Source organism: Mustela putorius, unplaced genomic scaffold (genome assembly GCF_011764305.1).
Source record: "Mustela putorius furo isolate JIRA1106 unplaced genomic scaffold, ASM1176430v1.1 tig00003834_pilon_pilon_pilon, whole genome shotgun sequence".
Taxonomy (NCBI): domain Eukaryota; kingdom Metazoa; phylum Chordata; class Mammalia; order Carnivora; family Mustelidae; genus Mustela; species Mustela putorius.
Genome location: NW_025421987.1, coordinates 39,535,385 through 39,557,114, shown reverse-complemented (window position 1 = coordinate 39,557,114; position 21,730 = coordinate 39,535,385). Strand labels below are relative to the sequence as shown.

Genomic DNA, 21,730 nt, shown 5'->3' with positions numbered 1-21,730 from the left:
AGCATTTTACAACCTTGGCCTTGTTGACATTTGGAGCCAGATAAATCTCTGTTGTGCAGGTCTGTCCCGTACATTGTAAGTTATATAGCAACATCTCTGACCTCCACCCACTAAATGCCAGTAGCAACTTCTTCAGTCTTGATGACTGCCAAATGTCCCCTGGTAGGGGGCAAAAACTGTCCCAGGGTAAGACCCTAAGGCAAGATGTGACTTGAGTAAGAAAAGAAAGTTACAGAATTCCTTCAAAGGCCCAGAATATTCATTCAGTGGATACTTCAGCACATATTTGTTGAATCTCAACTACCTTCCAGGCACTCTTCTGTTTATCAGGGCTGAAATAATGAATAAAGAAAGCCCTGATCTCATGGAGCTTACATTCTAGCGGATGTGTGCCGCATGTTCCTAATCAGCTGGAACCCTTTGCCTAACAGCAAATGCTTTGAGCCAACTGAGGGCCAAGAAAAGAAAAAACAAGTTCGCATTTGAAGACTCTTTCTCAGTTTATGAACCTCAAAAACGGCACTGATTTAAAAATGAAACTTGGCAAGTGATTAGTTCATATGTTTTAGTTTATAATATGTTTTAATCATTTTGGGTGTTTTCAAAACAAATGGTGAGATTAGGGGTTTTTTTTCTTCTATTTTTGGCCTCTTTCCTCTGGAGAGTCCTTCTCTTGTGTTTAGTTTTGGTGTTCTTAGTATATTTGAAGAATGCTTTTAAGTGTTTGAAATGTGTGCACGTGGATGAAAGGAGATGAGGAAGAAGAAACATAAGACTTTGTGATCCCTGATCAAACAAACACCCCTACCCCAGCCCCAAAGCAGTGTTCAGGCATCACTTCCTCAAGGAAGCCTTCTCACAAAATCCTCATGGCAAAGTTCCCCACCCCAGTTGTTCTCCTAACACTCTTCATATACCCTTATCGTAATCAAAATTAAGGAACGGACTGTGAAATTAGTTGTTCGGATGTTTCCCTGTCAATTATAACCTCAGTGTGGCTCAGCATCATTCTTGTTCTACCCACAGTTCTACTAGCACAGGGACTGGCACACAGTAAGTGCTTAAGAAATATGTGTTGACTGACTGAGAAACCCAGTCTTTGAGGTGCTCTGCCTACACTTTTACCCCATATACTTCTTGTGGGTTACCCTATACCCACTATCAGACTTTATTGTGTTGATCATTATCTTGTAGACCCTAAAGTAACATGTAAATTCCTAAAAGCATTCTTATATCAGAAAGTCTAGAGAACAGCTTAAGTTCATTAATCTTAGGGATCTTTCAGGCTTATTTAGAGATTGTGGGACTGTAAGGGAAAGAACAGGGCATGATATTTAGGAATATTTTAAAATATTACTGATGCCCTGAGCATTGTTCACAAATTACAGGGTTTAGAGGATAAGCATGTATAATTGTCAGTGTGGGGCACAGAGAGAAATTATGTGATTTATTTACTAGTTTTCTTCATTGATGTCTTTTTCTCCCACTAGATTTTAAGCTCCATGAAGTTGGAGAACTTGTCCTCTCAATAACTTTATCCTCTGTGCCCAGAATGGTATTTGACACATAGTAAGTATTCAGTAAATATTTGTTGAATGAATAAGTGTAAGCATTCATTAAATCAATCCTATGTTGAGTGATAGATTAATTGCTTATTACTGCATCAAAAATGCAGGAACACAATCAAGTTCTTATTCATTCATTCAACAAATATATTTTGATGTCATGCATCCTAACATCCTAGAACAGTATCTAGCACATAGTAGGCACTTGTATTTGATAAGTGAATGAGATAATGAATATTCACATGTACTCAAAGATGGTTCATTTACTAAGTGTGTCCATTTACTAGTGATGCCGTAGCAAAGTGCCATAAACTGGCAACTTAAACAACAGAAAATTTTGTCTCACAGTTCTAGAGGCTAGACACCCAACATCCACAGTATCCACAGTAGCCATAGTATCCATGGGGTTAGTCTTTTCCGAGGGCTCTAAGAAGAATCTGTCCCTTGCCTCTCTCCTAACTTCTTGGGGTTTGCTGGCAATATTTGATGTTTTTTGGCTTGTAGAAGCATCACCCTGATCTCTGACTTCATCTTCGCATGGTATTCTCCCTGTGTCATATCCAAGTCCAAATTTCCCCTTTTATAAGGACCTCATCATATTAGCTTAGGGACCCACCCCATTCCAGTATTATCTGATCTTAACTTTATTAGTCACATCTACAATGACCCTATTCCCAAATATAGTCATGTTCTGTGGTACTAGGGCTAGAACTTCAACATATGAATTTGGGGAGGACACAGTTCTCAATAACACTAAAATAACAAATCTTCATTCAGGTGGTACCGTTTTGATGGTTAATTTCTATTTTGAAAACATCAATTTGTCAAAATAACATCTTGTTTCATGAGTCTATGTGGAAATTGATATGATGATATTAATATAATCTACTATACTAAACAAAAAATTGTATGTTTGTAACATAGAGAGGGAACATGGAAAACATTCAAGAGGCATGAATGTACATACCATATTTTGTTGAATAATGTGTGACCAATAGTAAGTTTTGTGGGGAAGACTGCTAAAGATCTGAAGGAAACTGTGTATGAATCAAAGGCATTTGGTCTTTATTTTATAGACATCAAGGAACCAGTACAGAATTCAAAACTTATTGAACTATAGAAGGGTATTAAAAAGGGTGAATTGTGTGTAAATTATTCATCAAGGAACCTGACTTTAAAAAGAAAGAAATAAAATGATGAGGTTAGAGAATGGACCTTGGGAACTAGCAATTCAGAGGTTTTTGGTGACCTTGGCAGTTTAATTAGAAACAGCTCAAGAACCCAAATTTTAATACATTGAGAAATAAGTCTGGGTTTTAGGAAGCTTGGAGGTGGTACAAAAGAGGGAAAAATCAGGTCTACGGAACGTGGTTCGTTATTTGTTAATTTGTTATGGTTGCTATTGTTTTAAATGAGGGCAGCTGAAGCATGTTGGCAGACAGCAAAAAAAAAAAAAAAAGGAAAAGACAGAAGAAAGAAGTAATTGATATAATAAGATCCTGGAGCAGGTCATCAGCACTAGAGAAAAAGGTCTCTGAGATGTGATGGGTGGATTCTGACAGAAGTGGAGGTAAGAGATGTTATTTGATGACCTCTGCTTCTCTGTGAAGAAAAGAGACAAGGTTACTTCAGAATGAAGAGTAGGAGGTAAGTTAAGAGTTATTTAGAGTGATAAACGGAAGATGGGAATATAAAAGGCAAATGACTGGGAATAATAAAAGAACCGTAAAGCATTTCTGAAACACCAGCTGGGAACCAGGAATCTGGAGAGGCCCCAACCTATACAGTCTGGGCAGTCCAGCATTGTTCAGCAGCCTGGGAGCTGAGGACAACACGCATAAGTGTGTTCATCTGGGCTCAAGAACTAGCTGGGTACACCTGAGAACCATAGATGAGGGAATTAATGGAGCCAGCAGAAGTCTTTAAAGTTAACAACCTTGGGATCCTCGATGATAGAGAAGAAACTGGAGATTAATAGTCTGGGGGGGTAAAAGGAGGGAAAAAGTGAATGTCGGAAAGTCTTTGGTGAGAAGGTTAAGTTCTTGTTTTCTAGAGCCATGTATATCCTAATAAGGAAGCCTGCCCATACCACACATATCTTTTGACATCAGTCTGAAAGAAATCACAGAAAATAGAATGAACACTTTGGAGGGCATAGACTAGACTGAGAAAAAGCCTGCAGGTTAGGATTTCATTCCCAACTCTGCCAAATAACTTAACTTCATGTAGCTTAATGGCTTTGCCATCATTAACACCATTGTTTCAGCTTGAGGATCCTTCGGGAAAGCACGTTACTTGTATATATAAAAGTAGAATAAATGGGGCAATGGTGATAATAATTGGCAAGAGGCAAATATTTTTACTTTTTTGCCTCAGATTCCAAAAGTATACTGTTGTTTCCCTCAAAGCATGCTTGTTTATTTCTCTCATTCTAAGATTCTCTATTTATTTTACTAGTGAGTCTCCAGAGCTGGCAATCTCTCCTTTGGCACACATTCTCCCTTTCTGTGTGTCTTTTTCCTTGTTTCCTCCTGCCTTTAGGCATTGAATGTGATGGTTTGTCTCAGCAACCTTCCCCCCACTCAGTGACCAAATAAAGTATTCTCATAAGCTTCGGATTGGAATTTTTTTTCCAAGAAGACAGAGCTAAAAATTTGGTGCTTGGTCAGAGAATACTTTCAGGTACATCCCGGATGACACTGTATAGCTAACCCCTCATGCCCTATGCATTCAGATGAACCCTGGTATCTCTCTGTGGTATTCGTAAGGAGAGCCCTGTTCCCAGGGACCTAGTCTCCAGATGTCAGATTGGTGAAGTAGCCAACCATGTTATTCACTGTGAGATACCATGCTCTACTTATCCTCTACTTGCTTGAGTGACTGTGATGAACATAATACACTGGGTTTAGTGGTTTCCTAATGCTGTGAAAATTTTTACACTCCCTCTTTTGATATTGTCTGTGTGTAAGTTAAAAAAAATAGTTTGAGGGGCATTTCAATAAACAACCCTAATGAAGTTCCTTTTTTCCTTGCAAATATAAGTCCCTATAAAATTCCAATTTTTCCCTTCTCATGACTCTGTTAAAACTCTTTACAGCACAGCTAAAACCTGCTGGCCTAGAGATTAATATGACCAGACATACCATGAATTTTTTAAATCTCAAAAGTCCCAGTTTCTAGTTCTTGGTCAATCAAATATAGGTTGTATTTGCCTGTATATATATAATGTAAAGTCTATTGTCACAAGTCTTCTCTAAATTCTTTTTCGCTTTTACTATCCTCTAAAATTGTCCCTGCATGATTCTGTGTTACAAAGAGGTAAAGGAAAGAACTTGAAGAATGGAGGGGAGAGAGTATGTCATGATGGAAAGAGAAAGCACACTAGGGAAGAAGGAAAACCAACGAGGTGATGGAACAAGTAGTGATTTCCCTTCGCCCTAGTCCTCTAATAGTGCTTTTATGTTTGGTTGTGATATTCCTCTCACCTAATGCCCCAAATGGCCTCCTCTGAGCCATTGGTTCTACAAAAATAGTCTTTTCACTGCCTACCTATGCCACAGGTCAGCTTAACATCCTCTCCGGCCCCTCAAGCCCCTTACCCGTGGACCCTGGGGAGTCAGACCTATTGTCATTAGTTCCTCCCTCCTATCCAGTCTGGCATGGAGAGTGTTAATGGCTGATGTAAATCTGAAAAGAACTCTACAATAATTTGGTTTTACGTTATTAACATTCAAAATATAAACAGGTAAACTACAAGTTGAGTTCATTAATTCTTCCTGTATTACTTAGAAAGATGAAAACTGCATTTTTAAAGAAAGGATTGATTGGTGTCATGTACGTATTTGTTCACTTCTGTTTATGCAAGATAATAAGAGTATTAACATGGAGGTAAAACAATGGTATTTATAATTCCATCAGCACCGTTTGTAATAAAAAGGAAATACCTAAAAGAAGTGGGGAGAGAACACTTGCTGCTCTGTACATATATTACATTGTTCCATTTTTTTAAAAAAGGCGTATGAGGAAGAAAATTTTAATAAGTTGAGGAGGAGTTAGTGTTCTTTCTATCATGTTCACTGAAACTGACCTAAGATTGCTAAGTTTAGAAAAGACTAAAATATGATGGAGGGATACCTCCTTATAAGGAGCCTAGAGACCAGAGACATGTGCTCCATTAAATCCTCTCTGAGTTTGAGATTACTTGAATGAGACTAGGATCTTTTGGGGGGTGCTGAAATGTCCTATCTTGGAGAGTAGTGAGTGCTGTGTCTGGCAGACCTGATTCATAATTTGCCTGTAACTCAAGATATGCTTCCTAGGGGCTGAGGCCCCCAAAATGAAATAAGTTTGTAATAAGTTTGTTTGAAATAAGTTTGTAAGGACCCATTTCTAACACTTAAATAGTTCTGGGCAGACTTTTTTAACATTTTCTCTGCTGTTTGCAAAAGAAAATAATTGGTGGTGGAGAAGCGGTTTCTTACCTAAGTAGGAATTAGCAGAGTTGATAATATAGACCATAATAAAGAAGTCATTCATGAGGACTTAGTCGATGTCAAAGAGCAATTGGAAAGAACGAATAAGGAACAAGAGGGGTTGTTATGTTTATGATAACTTACCTAAGTGGACTAATAAACCTGTCAGTGGTAATGGAGGTATAACTTTCGAAAGTATACATTAGAATGAAAGGTCCTTGAGAGCAGGTGTGGAGTCCAGTTAGCAAAGTGGTTAAAAATAGACTCTGAAAAAACATTTGTTAAGTTAATGAATTAATACATGCCTCCATCTGAGCAGTTCTTTGCATAGTCTCCCTTATCTAACCAATTCTCAAGAAAAGTTCAGAAACTTTGTTAGGTTCCCCAATGAGATAGTTGAATTTTAACAAGGGTATAAAGTGACTAATTTTTAATTTATTTATTTTAATCCCATTCACAGTCCTGTTCTTGTTCACCCATCTAGGTAACCACATTCTATTGTTAGTTGGAACAATTTTACAGAAAAGTGATGGGAAATAAGTTCAAAGAGGTGGTAAGGGTTTCAGCTTCATAGGCCATGGCAATAGCTTCAGAATCCCAAACATCAGTGAGGCTGGAAAAGTCTGATGGGCAGGAGCCTTTGAAATCACAACAACCCAATTTTAGGATTACCAGATGAAGCAGTTTCAGCCAAAGGCTAGAGGCACACATGAAAGAGCTTGATTTAGGATATATGTCAAAAAATTTCTGACCATTGAAGATAAAAAAACAAAGTGTGGCTCATTGTACCCTCTTCTTTCCATCCTGAATCGGTTTTACTCACCTAACCCTCCCAGTTGGCACCCATACCTACCAGAAGCTTAGGGAGCGATAGTGAATGTGTTTTAGAACTTTCACAAGGTCTTTGGTTCCAAAGCATAGTTTTTAAGACACTTCAAACAAAAATTTTAAATGTTAGATAGGTTTCATTTCCCCTTGTACTGACTGTCTGCTGTGCTTAAGAACTATGGAATTCTTGGGCATTTATTAGTGTGTGCATAAATCACTTTGCAGAGGAAAAGGAGGTTGAAAGTTCATACAAAAAGTGCATGCTCTATGACCGAGTCCTACCAGAATGAGCCAACTTGGCACACATGCTGTTGAGAATGTGAGAGAGCTGATAGTCGGCCTAAGATGGACATTCAGGGGAGGTCATTTTCTTTTTCATTTATGTATAAATCTTTAAAATTCTGAAGCCACAGACTAGTATAACCGAAGGAAATAGCCCAGAATTGTTTTTATCATGTAGCAGAGATGACAGACTTAAAATCTGATGGCTCTCCCAATAGCTTCGAAAAGAACTAGGGACTTGTCTGGTTCTGTTTGTCCGCCCAAGAAATATTCCCGTAATTTATCCATGAGGGTTTCTAGCAGAACCTTACACTTACTGTCTAAATTAATGATACTCCTTTCCTTTGCCATGACAAAAACCACGCTATGCTATATACATTATGTTAAAGACTTTTTTTTATTTTAGCATGTGGACATATTCTGTAAAAGCATTTTCAGTTTCATCACATTGACAAGCTGATTCCATTAAATCACCCACCATCATCATGTTCACTTTTTTCTTTTTTGAAAAGTTAGAAAACAGTGATCATCTCAGAGTTTTCAAGTCATTCACTTTGGCAAAAATAAATCTGGGAAAACCTGAGCCTGTTCCTTGAAGTGGAAAAAAAAAAAATAAGATGAATTATATTATTTTCTCATTGGCCCTTCTCTTGAAGCTGCTAAAGACAAGGAGGGAGGCTGGGTCTTTTTTATCTTTTCTAGTAAAATGAGATGTAAAAAAAAAAAAAAATTATGGATATAGATCAAACTTCTCTACCTCAGTATTTATTATGTATTATTTGTTATTTAAAATAGAAACCTCGGTATGTTGAACAAGTAACACGAAACTGTTTAATTCAAACTTTTTTTTAGCATTTCTGCACCCTCTGATAAAATGTTATTTGGTTACTTTCGGGTTACACTGCTGTTTTGAATTAGAGCAGATATACCCTAGGTCTCCTATCACTGTGCTTTCCTCACGGAGAAGAAAAAAAAAAATCATCTGATCATGCTACTGCTGGGTCATTTAAAGCATTGAGTGGATGTGTGAAATGAGGGGAAAAAACCGCTCAGTATGGGGTTAATTAGCTCTGTGGAGTTGTGGGTGGGTCACTTCCTCAGGACCAAATCATGCAGGAGGAAGCACGTGCAGACGTGTAAAATTAAAAGAAGCCCATGAATCCTCAGACTCTGGGGCACAAATTGATTGCCTTTGGAGACAAGAAAGGAACCCTTTTGCACCAGTGCTTAGGGCTTCACTGGTCAGAGAAGAATGGAATTCCCTCTAAATGTCTGATGTAGGCCTCTGTCAGGCACTAAAAAAATACAGTTGCAGTTGAGAAAACCTTGGCAAATCTACACTTTTTGCAACTGACCTCCACTGAACTCTTTTAAAAATCATGTTATCTTGCTCACTTTCTTTAACGTGCCTTATTTTCTGGGTCTCATCTTGGAAACAACGTGCTTTCTTCCTGAAAGTCTGGGCAAATCCTGTTTTCCTCATGGGGTTTCGTGGACTGCCACAGGTTCCCTGGCTGCTGAGCTCAGCTCTGCGTGGATTAGGCCTGGAGGATCCCCATCAGCTTGTTTATAGTCTAAGCCCTTCCTGAAGCAGGAGGTGAAAAAACAGGCAGGAAACATCCTCAATGCCTAGATCGTTAATAGGTGAATCTGAGAATTCAGGTATTTACAGGGAAATTTCACAGGCAGAGTTTTGAGAGATATTGCAAAAAAGACTCCTTTAGTATGTGCTAACCAAAGGCCCAGAACCAGTGGAGATTAACTGTGAGGAAATCTCTACTGAAGAATATTCTAGTAAAGTGTCAGTACAAAACATTCCTGTTTGCTTCTTGAGTTGGAGAAGCAGTAAAATTGAAAATTTTGAAAATTCCAAAGCAGAATCCACCACCACCACCACCTACCTACAAACAAAATTGCCATACTTCCTCCATTGCCTGTGGAAAAAACCTGAATCTAGAGCTTATAAAGAGAGTTAAGAAAAAGCAGATTCCCCTGAGAGGAAGTGTTGAATTAAATTAATAGATTTTTCAGATAACTGAGAACAAGTTGGACTTGAGGAGGACAGAGAGCTGACCGAGAGTGTCCCCACAGAGGCAGTCCCAGTCAGATTTGTTTCTTTTTCTTCAACTGTCTGATATGATAGGCATGTGGAGGTGAAAATATGGATGTGGGAATAAGAAGAGATGGAGACAGGCCATTAGTAAGTTCTATGAATGCTTTTTTTTGTTTTATTTATTGAGGTTTCATGGACATACATTATAAGAGAATAATATATTGGCTTCAGGTATACAACATGATGATTCAATGTTGGTATATATGGCAAAATGATCACCGCAAGTTTAGTTAACACCTGTCACCATGTGTAGTTCCAGAATTTTTTTGGTGTGATAAGAACTTTCAATATTTACTCTTTTAGCAACTTCCAAATATTCAATAGTGTATAATTAACTATAGTTACCATGTGGACATGTACGTTATATCCCCATCACTTATTTATATTATAAATGGATTGGTGTACTTTTTAACTACCTGCACCCATTTTGCCTACTCCCCAATCCCCACCTCTGGCAACCACCAATCTGTTTTCTGTATTTATGAGCTTGGTTTTTGTTTTTGTTTTTGTTTTGTTATTTGAATATCACATATAAGTGAGATCGTATGGTATTTGTCTTTTTCTTATTTGTCTTATTTCACATAGCATAATACCCTCAAATTTCATCCATGTTGTCACAAATGTCCTTTTTTTGAGATGACTGAATAATATTCCATTGTGTATATATACCACATTTTCTTTATTCATCTACTGATGGACATTCGGGTTCTTTTCGTATCTTGGCTATTATATAAAAAAAATACTGCATTGAACGTGGACATGCATATATTTTTGAGTTAATATTTTCATTTTCTTCAGATAAATATCCAGAAGTAGAATTGCTGGATTATATAGTAGTCCTATTTTTAATTTTTTGAGGAAACTTCATTCTAGTTTCCATAATGACTACACTAATTTGCATGCCCACCAACAGTGCACAATGATTCCCTTCTTCCTACATCCATGCCAACCCTTATTTCTTATCACTTGGATAAATAACCATTCTAACAGATGTGAGGAGATATTTCATTGTGGTTATGACTTTCACTTTTTTTTTTTTCTATTTTAATTTCTTATTTTTTATAAACATATATTTTTATCCCCAGGGGTACAGGTGTGTGAATCACCAGGTTTACACACTTCACAGCACTCACCAAAGCACATACCCTCCCCAATGTCCATAATTCCACCCCCTTCTCCCAAACCCCCTCCCCCCAGCAACCCTCAGTTTGTTTTGTGAGATTAAGAGTCACTTATGGTTTGTTTCCCTCCCAATCCCATCTTGTCATTTATGACTTTCACTTTCTTGATGATTAGTGACATTGAGCATCTTTTCATTGTACCTATTGGCCATCTGCATGTCTTCTTTAGAAAAATGTCTATTTGGGGTGCCTGGGTGGCTCAGTTGGTTAAGTGTCAGACTCTTGGTTTCAGCTCAGGTCATGATCTCTGAGTCATGAGATAGAGCCCTGTGTTGGGCTCTATGCTCAGTGGGAAGTATGCCTGGGATTCTTTCACTCCCCCTCTGCCCCTCTCCCCACACATACGGCTACACATACACACACTCTGCCCCTCTCTCTCTCCAATAAATAAAATCTTAAAAGAAAAAAGAGAGAGAGGGAAAGAAAAGAAATATCTATTCAGATCCTCTGCCCACTTTCTTAATCAGATTTCTTTTTACTATTCAGTTGTATTAGTTCTTTATATATTTTGGACAGCAACCCCTTATTGGACATATAATTGGCAATTATTTTCTCCCATTCAGTAAGCTGCCTTTTCATTTTGTTGATGGTTTTCTTTGCTATGCAGAATATTTTTAGTTTGACACAGTCTCACTTGTTTATTTTAGCTTCTGTTGCCTTTGCTTTTGGTATCAAATTCAAAAAGTCATTGCCAACACCAATGTTAAGGAGCTTACCACCTATGTTTTCTTTTAGGAGTTTCTTCTACATTCAAGTCTTTAATTTATTTTGAATTAATTTTTGTGTGTGGTATTAAGTAGTTGTCTAGTTTCATCTATTGTGTATGGCTATCCAGTTTGCTCAACACCATCTATTTAAGCTACTGTACTTTCCCCATTGGATATTCTTGGCTTCTTTGTCATAAATTAATTGACCATATGAAAGTGAGTTTATTTCTGGGATCTCTATTGTGTTCTATTAATCTATGTGTCTCCTTTAACACCAAAACTGTAGTGGGGTTTTTTTATGTGTTTTTTTAAATACTTTTAAATTTTTTAAATACCATACTGTTTTGATTACTACAGCTTTGTAATAGAGTTTGAAATCAGGGACCTTGATGCCTCTGGTTTTGTTCTTCTTTCTCCAAAAAGTGCCATTGCAGTTTTTATGAGATTGCATTGAATCTGTAGATTGCTTTGGGTAGTATGGACATTTTAACAATATTAATTATTATAATCCACAAGCACAGAATATCTTACTGTTTATTTGTGTCTTCAGTTTTTTTCATTCATATCTTCTAGTTTCCAGTGTACAGGTCTTTCACTTCCTTGGTTTAATTTATTCCTGAGTGTTTCATTATTTTTGATGCAACTATAAGTGGAATTATTTTCTTACTTTCTCTGATAGTTTGTTGTTAGTATATAGAAATGCAACTGATTTCTGTGCATTGATTTTTGTATCCTGCGACCTCACTGAATTCACTGTTAGTTATAACTGTTTTGTTTTGTTTTGTTTTCTGGTGGAGTCTTTAGGATTTTCTATATGTAGTATCATGTCATCTGCAAATACTGACAATTTTACTTCTTCCTCTCCAATATAGCTGTCTTTTATTTCTTTTTCTTAACTGATTGCTCTGGCTAGGATTTCCAGCCAGAGCAATGAAAGTTGAATAAAAGTGGCACAAATGGGCATCCTTGTTTTGTTCCTGATCAAAGTTTTCAGCTGCATCTATTGAAATGATCTTATAACTTTTATCCTTTTTTTGTTGATGTGATGTATCATACTGATTGATTTGCAGATGTTGAGCCATCCTTGCATCCCTGAAATAAATCCTGTCTGTTATGGTGAGCAAACCTTTTGATTTATTGTTGAATTAGGTTTGAAAATATTTTGTTGAGGAATTTTTAGTCTATATTCATCAGGGATATTGGTCCGTAATTTTCTTTTCTTATGGTATCTTTGTCTTGTTTTGGCACAAGGGTAATGTTGGCCTCATAAAATGAGTTTGGAAATGTTCCCTCTTCTTCTGTTTTTTGAAAAAGGTTGAGAAGAGTCAATATTAATTTTTCTTTGAATGTTTGGTAGAATTCACCAGTGATACTGTCTGGTCTTGGACTTTTGTATGTAGGGAGTTCTTAAATTACTGATTTAATCTCCTTACTAGTAATTGGTCTGTTTGAATTTTCTATTTCTTGATGATTCAGGTTGCATGTTTCCAGAAATATATCCATTTTTTTCTAGTTTGTCCAACTTGTTGGCATATAATTATTCATAGTAGCCACTTAGGTCCTTTGTATTTCTGTGGTATAAGTTTTAATGTCACCTCTCTCCTTTCTGATTTTATTTATTTGAGTCCTCTGTCTTTTTTTCTTGGTGAATCTAACTAAAGATTTTCAATTTTGCTTATCTTTTTGAAGAACCATCTCTGGTTTTATTAATCTAGTTTTTTGGTCTCTATTTCATTTGTTTCTACTTTGGTCTTTGTTACTTCCTTTCTTCTACTAACTTTGGGCTCTGTTTTTTCCTTTTCTAGTTCCTTAAGGTGTAAAAATAGGTCATTTTTATTTGAGATTTTTCTTTATATGAGATTTTTCTTATTTCTTGAGGTAGGCATTTATCACTATGAACTTTTCTCACAGAACTGCTTTTGCTGCATCCATAAGTTTTGGTGTAAGTTTTATAAATTCTAACAACCGATGTTATTGCTTATTGTGCCATAACTTTTCAAAATTCAAGCTAGTGGTTAGCTTGACACCCTTGCTGTTGAGTTTACTCCGGTCATTTGAAACAGCATAAGCAATGGCTACATGCAGCAACCATTATCCTAGTTAGGTTGTCAGAGTCAGCTTAATGACTTTTTTTTTCTTCTGTAGTGATATTGAACAACAGCAACAACAACAAAAATGTTTCTTCTGAACACTCTTAGACCTCTATCCTTCCAAATCCTGATCATAGCATAACTAACCTCAAGAAGTAATTAGTGAAGACTAGAACAATATCCCATAACAAGTTAGCTATGAAGAAATTTGCATAGTTTATCTCTTTGGTTCATGTTCTTATGAAAATAGTGTGTTGCAATATAAAACTATATTTCTTTCTCCCAATCTTTTTTTTTAAACCAGAGTATTACAAGTTACATTGGGATTGATTTTTTTACTAACAAAGTTTGAATAACACTCAAAGGCTTTAGTAGGCAAAGTCCTTCTTTAGAAATAGCTTTCTTCTATAATGTACTGCCAATTTCTTATGTGTGTGTATTTTGACCTTCCTGATGCCTCTGCTATGGGCTGACTGTTGATTGGTACATGTTAGTGCTTTGCTTATAAGAGTTGGGCAATAGTTCAGTGATCCAGTCCAAATGTGGGCCATAGATAGAATAGGCTCATCTTCTATTTAAGAAATGTATCAAACTGCTTTAAATGAAGTTGGTTCAGACAAGGACATTGGAACTGTTCATCTGACCCTGTGCGCTGTATGTAATGGACACCTGCTGAGCTCCAAAACTGCAAGGTAAATAGACAAGAAATCCAGTAACTTGCCATCCCTGTGAGAGCTTTCTCTTAGTCTGTTATTAGATTTACATTCTTAATCATAGGGGGCCCATTTTGGTCATTTAAAGGGACTTGTTCACTGGTTCTCCCGATGTCTTTGAACATAGTCCTGGGAATAATAATAGTGAGTTCTTATACTATTTTTCTGGTCTTTTCTAACTTTTTGTTTTAAATTGGAGATTGAGTTAATATGCATATTCATACCAGGTTTATGAAATATTCAGCTAAATTTCTTAGACATGAAAGCATTAATTGTTAGAATGTTTTACTCTAGCTAATCATATGTTTAAACTATAGTAGGTTCAAGTACGTTTTTCCTCAATTCTATTTGTGACATATACACTTGGCAAATTGAATCAAGACGTAAGCATTATAGATACTGTTTTGAATTCAGTGACTTACAGATTTTTTGTATTGCCTAATCCTCTTCAAACTGTAGAATGTATTTTACTCAACTGTGTTGTGATTCTGTACAATTTTTAGGATCAACATGTTACAGGATTTTGTAGTCATAAAGAGCTCACGATGAGAGAAGTTATTGAATCTATCTCCTGACTGGAAGCAGAGCTGCATTTATTCCATCCAAAATAGAAGAAGATCTTTCCTATTTTTAAATAGCCATGAAGATAGAAATTTCATAACTGCTCTTAGCAATCTATTTGATTATTTACCACTTGCACATTTAGGATGTTCATCTTTAAGTTTTAACTTAAATTCCTCACTGGACAGTTTAATATCATTATGCCCTAGGACAAAAATATCAATCATTATCTTCTTTATAACAACTCTTACAGCCATAAAACCATCAAGATATACCTCAGCTTTTTCTTTCTGAGGCAAAATTATCCCAGTGTTTTAAACATTTATTTTTGTTTTTATGGTTCTTTCTGTATAAGAGTGGCAAAGGGGACTATTTTAAAAAGTTCTGTCATATATGAAGCCTCTGAGAAAGACACTGCATATTTTAATTTCACTGTGCTGATGTGGAAGTAGCCACAGATTTTTCATTATATGCTGATGGACAGAGCATTTGTGTTCATTTAACCTTGAGGTTGAAACTTGTTCCCAAAAAAGTAACTGACTCATAGCATTGGCTAGACCCAAGAATAAAGAGCATCAGTTTTCCTAATCTTAAAGCTCATCTTGCCCCCACTCCTAAAACGCACTAAAATTAACTTTTCCTTGACCTCTCTCTTGTGCTATTTATTTACTGATTTAACAACTTTTTTCTATCATCTTTGTCTCCTAAAATAGACAGACAGCATTTATTCAACAAATGTTGGATGGTCATGCTGTGTTTAGGACATTATGCTAGGCTTGGGAGATTCAGGTATGAACTGTTAGCAAAGGCTCAAAAACAAAGATGTCCTAGGCATGTTCAGGGAGGAGCCAACAGCCTGTCACAGAATATAAGGAAGCAGCAGTGTTGGGGGGCAGTGGGTGGTGGGGAGAGCCAGAAACAAACAAACAAACAAAAACTGAGAGAGGTAGATTGGGGCCAGATTGTTAAAGATCTTGGATTCTCTTAAGCAAATAGTTGATGGTGACAAGGACAAAAGTAACCTTTTTCGATCTGTATTGTAGAAAGCTCTTTCTAGGTCTTTAAAACACATACTGTGCCCATGCTGTCTTCTTGGTTTAATATCTAACAGATCATTGGGTATAAGTACCCACTTAATTTATAGCTTTTGGTTTAAATTTTATGTCTTGATTTTTTTCCTTTGAATTAAAAAAAAAAAAAAAACATTTGAGGAAACGATTTGAGTAAAGACAGCCTTCTGTTCACACTGATCTGGATGTTTCTTTCTCCTGCTGTGCCTGTATTTATTCCAAAGCCCTCTGTACCACTAACATGTTACTTTCTGTGTTTACACACTGAGGAATCTCAGGATGAGTTTCCCTTGCAATAGATTCAACCTTTTTGGGCCAAATGACATTAGTGGTGGTCTGTGAGCAGCATTATGACCAGATATTTCCCATTGATTGGACCGCATGATAACAATGCCAGACCTTTTTAGCATCCTCTAAAGGATATCAATGTACTATAATAAAAGGTCCTGGTATACCAATCTGTTTGAAACCCATGAATCTACAATTTCAGGAGTTTGAGATATAGAAGGAAAGGTTGGTTGGGATCAGATTGTAGAGAGCTCTTGACTGCCTTCATAACAGAGTTAGGTCTATTTTAGAAGCTATAAGAAATCATCCCAAATGTATTAAACGAATTCAGTCCCTGCCCTGCCACCCCACCCAGCTCTCCAGCTTTTATTTCATTCTTATCTTTCAGGTCCTATACCTGTAAGAATCAGAGAGAGTCAGGAGGATTTGTATGGGATGGGGTGGAAGGTCAGTTTGTGTTAGCAATGTCTCAGACCTAGAAATAGTCCTAGACCTAAATGCTTTAGCTTTTGAATTCTCTCTTTTTATTGATCATTATTTCATCACCTAATTTTTTTTTAAGGCACGTGCTTTTCAGATTTAACAGAGCATACTAAGGAGAGGTAAGGCACCAATGATTTCCTTATCATTCTTTTCAAGATGGATCTAATAATGTGATGGTCTTGAAAAGCAGATCCTAAGATATGAATGACCATTTGTGGCATTTATAATCTTCTCAAGACTGACCAAAAGGAATGAAAATACTTCAAGAGCCTTGTCTTCGGAAGACTCCAAAATCTAGCCAGTGGGAGATTGCACATTGTTCTGTATACACTTCTGAATAACGCTTTAACTTGTAAACCTTTTGCCAGATAGAAAATAGGGAATTAAAAACCTCTGAATTCAGGGCGCATGAAATGTCATTAAATCTAGCATAAAATTTCTTGAATCTGTCAGATAAAGGAAATCATGTATCCATAGAGAAGATGGAATATCAATTGACAGGAACCTATGAAGCTGGCACTTATTCTGAGAGACATGTGAATCTAAAAATCCAATAGTGCCTCAGCCTTTGAAAACACAGAAGCCAGAAAGGTATTAGGAAAATCAATAAGGTAAAAATCTTCATCCTACTGTTTGGAATAACTCCCACATAAGAATTAATTAACACAATACTTCTAGAACATTAAAAGGATGTTAAAATATTATCTCTACCCATAGAAAACAAAGATATAAACCCATCTAACTTCTAGAGAGAGGGTTGAAGAGAAAAGACTGGAAAGATTACAGGCACATGTAAGAGGTCATTTCTGTCCTGTTGTCACACCATTTACCCTCTTCAGATACAAGGATAAGTGTTGAACTTCAGTTCATCTGAATTCCTCAGCTCTATCATCAATGCTGTGACACATTCTAATTTTGTGATTCATTTGTGATGAATAAGCTCTCTCTTTTCTATTCACAGTGCTAAAAGTAACCAGTTTTCGTGAGTGAGTTATGATTACTTATTTTCCATTTTTGTATTGCACTGTTATTCTCCCTTCGCAAAGTTTCTCTCACTCTTTCTCCACCAGTGTGAAGCCCATGTACAAAAAAGACCTTGGACAGTACTGCTGCCGAGCCTTCAGTCAGTCAAGAGGAATGAAAGACTGACAACCCGATTCCGTTTTTAACCCAGCCAGATACCTCAGCTGGCAAGTGGCTCGGCTTCCGCACCATAAAATGGGTATAATAATAGCTTTCCCTTACCACTGTGAAATATTTAGAATGCAAATGAAGCCAAACCTGTCTCCTTCCAAAGGAGAAGCTTAAGCTAGCCTACAAAATCCTGAATGAGCCCAGATTTCAAGGGGAAACGTAAAATGGGAAGTACCTAGATGTAGCGTAATTGAGTGGCTAAAAATATGTAAACTTTGGCATGGTACAAACTTATTCAAATCCTAGCAGCTGTGGGATTTGAACTTAGGGTAAGTTCCCTAATTTCTCAAATCTCCCTAATTTTGTAGTAAATTGGAAGTTAACACTGTTTTGCTCTTCTAGTCAAGATGAAATGATCTACAGCTAATGCTGCTTTCCAGACTCTTCCACGGAAGTGATCCTCAGGATAGAGTGAGTGATCGAGTCAGTCCTCAGGCTGCGGGCCATTGCTTGAAGCAGTCCGACACACATGAGACTTTTCAGGGAGCTCTCAGGGTTCCTCCTACAGATACATCACATTCTTCATTCTATTCCACAATATGCTCTTACTTGTTTCACTGAACCAGAAATTCCATGGGGACAAGAACAGTGGCTCTCTTATTTCTTCTATAACATCTAAGAAATGGTTATCAGATAAATCAACATATGTACAAATAAGAGTTTAAACTACTTAGCCACAAGGACAACCGACCCTCCAAAAAGACAGTCATGTCTTGATTATGTATTCCACTGCCTGGTGCACTCCTATTACATTGCTCCCCATCCCTGGGTAGGCCCCCATTCAAATCTGAGAAGCATTTCCTTCGCAGGATGCCTGTAGCCACAAAAGGTGCTGAGTAAATAGCAGCTCCTCTCATTTCTCTGCTCGATACTCCTCTACCTCACTGTTCCTAAGCCTCCGTGGACTTTTTAAAAAGAAATTATAAGGAGTAATTTACTCTTTATAATTACCTATACTTTACTATAGGTAAGTCAGAGTCTGGGAGGCCTTGAGAGGGGTATGTGTGTCCCTAGCTGTATGCACCCATGTAGAGCTCTATTTTCTTTTATTTGGGGGAGGGGTCCTTTTTTTAAATTTAAAATCAATTAATTAACATAGAGTATATTATTAGTTTCAGAAGTAGAGTTCAGTGATTCTTCAGCCCCATAGAACACCCAGTGCTCTTTACATCACGTGCCTTCCCCAATGTTCATCACCCAACTATCCCATCCCCCACCCCACTCCCTTATAGCAACCCTCAGTTTGTTTCCTATGCTTAAGAGTCTCTTATGGTTTTTCTCCCTCTCTGATTTCATCTTGTTTTATTTTTCCTGGGTTTGTTTTTTTTAGTAACTAGAATCATGTTGTATGTATTGTTCTTTGATGTGCTTGTTGGAATGTTCTCAGCCTAACACACTCCTTTTATCCATTATATATGCCACAGAATTTGTCTATTTTCTATACATGTAGTTTGCTCCTGGCTCCAGCTTATAGTGACTTGTTCAGCTTCCTAGAGGTGATAAGCAGTGGGATTTCATGGGCTTTTTCTCCCCTCTCCTCTAGGCCAAGGGTGGCTAAACTGGAATTCATGGATGACCTTCATGGAGTCTGGAAGATTCTTGGAATTTGGTGTTTTTAAGGAATTTCTTTGGGGAGGGATTCTTACAGGGATCCATATCACCTCAAAATGTTGGAAACCATTGCCCTTGAACATTACATAAACTGAAATCAGAATTGACTAATCTTTATTAATAATACATTTAATTAATAATACATTTAGTTCCTTAGAGATTGACACTATACAATAATTTCTACTGGGAAATCACAGAACACAATTAGACTTCACCATAACCACCCCTTTTCCCCTCTCTACTCTTGCCTCCCCCACCATGTTTTAAGGTCCTGATTCATTTGGGCTTTATAGTTATGTATCCTTTGCTAGATATTTATGCTTTGAGCCTAGCATGCTTAATGCAAATGTTTTTCATTGTATGCAAAACTAGATAGATAATTCTTTGCATTTCAGATGAAAACAGCTTACAGACATATAAGGTGAATATCACTTAGGCAAAAAAGGGCATACATATCAATAAAATAACAATTTGAACTGAACAGGAATAAACCTATGTAGATTAATACATATTCTCAAAATTGCGGATTGTAATTCAATCAAGAAGTAGGGGCCTTTTGACGTTTATGAACATTTATAAATTGTATAAGAACTCTGAGATTAAATTTTTAGTCTTAATATTAAATTTGGGATAGGTATTATTGTTTTTTATTAATATATAAAGATGACAATTATATCCAATAAAATCTTCAATTTAACTTGGCTTTAATTTGTCTTAGACTGTGACATACACACTGTGATTTTTCTCTCCATCTTGGATTCCTGTCATTGGCAGTCTGTGTGTCACTTGACATCCCAGAAAGACATCTCTTCCAGACCTTAGATGTATTAGTCAATCTGGGTACAATTTACATTGATCTCTTTTGACCACATCAAAAATTTAACTTTGACTGATAAACTTTTATGAATAAATGCTCCTAGAAACTTGAAAAGGAAAGTTATGTGCTCAGATATAAGAACATAAATGCTATAGTTTTAAAAAAGCATAATGTATTATTGAGAGTTATTGGGTTTATAACATGCAACAGAGAAATGATAAGTGAGCATATTTCATAGATAACCACTAATCATATTTTTCTCCTTTTTCACAAAGGTTGGGGGAAAAAGCAAGCTCAAAAAAGTTGGGAAGGAAGGAAAAAAAGGGAAGGGGGAGAGGGGGAGGAAGGAAAGATATTTAAAAAATAGGCTGGCGCAATGATCTAGGTTCCTGGTTTGTAGAAGGGACTAGAATGTAGCAAAACTTAGAACTTTAAAATCTTTGAAGACTAGTCAATCTTCATATATTTTCAAGTGTGTGTGTGTGCGTACTTCCAATGAATCATACGTAATCTAATTATCTTGCTTAAAGTTTTCATTAAACTCATCAATTTTGTGAAAGCATTGGAGACTCCCAGCCTCTCTTGTGTTAGCATACATTATGATCCAGGCTGCAGATTTTCACCTTAACTCTTATTGTTCAAGGAGGGAAGCACCATCCTTCATATTGACATGTGCATAGACAGGGTTTCACATTAGCCATATAAAGAGAAAACTTTTCCTTTGTAGGAACCTCCATGTTAGTGCACTTGTCTAGAAGACTTGTTCAGTAGTGAAATCTCTTTAATCAACAGGTTTAATTAATTTAATTAATCAGATCCCCTACTTGATCTCTTTTAGTTTGATTTGTTTTGCATATTTCAGGAGACCTTCTATGAAGTGGTTAAAATCATGGTGTCAGAGAGGCAAGAATTTCAGTCAGCATACATTAAGTCCTTGACATATCCAAGTAGGGTATGGGTAGAGAGACCTACTTTGTTTTCTCAGTATCCCTGTTTGTTTTGTTAATATCTCAGGGATCTTTTGTTACTTCAGTTTTGTTTTTCTATAATAGAAGCTGTCAAAACAGTGGTGAGCAGGCCAGTCTCATCATAACTCATTTGGCTTATGAGTTGAAGATTACAAAGGAGAATTATCGTATTTGAAATACAGAAGAAAAAGCTGTTAAGATCAACTCCCCACAAACCTGGGATTTTCATCATTAGAGATGGGTTTGGGGAGAGAGATGTTTTCATTTAAAATCATTCTGTCAGAGGTGACACTCCTAGGCCGGAGAGAAGGGGCTGAGGAGGCGGCATGCGGTCCTCAATCCTCGACAAGCCAGCATGAGGCTGAGTCATATCAGGTCATCTGCTGGGGAGCAGTGACGTGTGGAGGGTTACCTCTGTCCAGAGGATCTTCTGGGCATTAAGCATACTGAATTTACCCTTAAAAGAGCCAAAGTTTATCATCAGAGTTTTATTCATCTTTGTCAAAATTAGTTTAAATGTGTCCTGTACTATACAGTAAAGCCTTTACTTGTTCTCCTTAGTGCTGTCCAATAGATATTTATGCCGTGATAGAAATGTTCTACCTCTAAGGCAGCCACCAGACACAGGTGGTTATTGAGCCCTTGAAATGTGGCTGGTGTGACAAAGGAACTAAACATTTCGGTTTTTTATTCAAGTTTAACTAACGTAAATAGATAATATATATAGTGGCTACCATACTGAAGAGCGCAGCTCTAGAAAATAGCCATACCATTTGGATCAGAATGA

The 21,730-nt window shown here is 36.8% G+C and overlaps 1 protein-coding gene across 23 annotated transcripts in view; it reads left to right on the top strand.

The window, feature by feature from the left end:
- Positions 1-21,730, top strand: part of ZBTB20 (zinc finger and BTB domain containing 20) — a 789,640-nt gene that overhangs the window by 603,535 nt on the left and 164,375 nt on the right. The window lies entirely within an intron of this gene.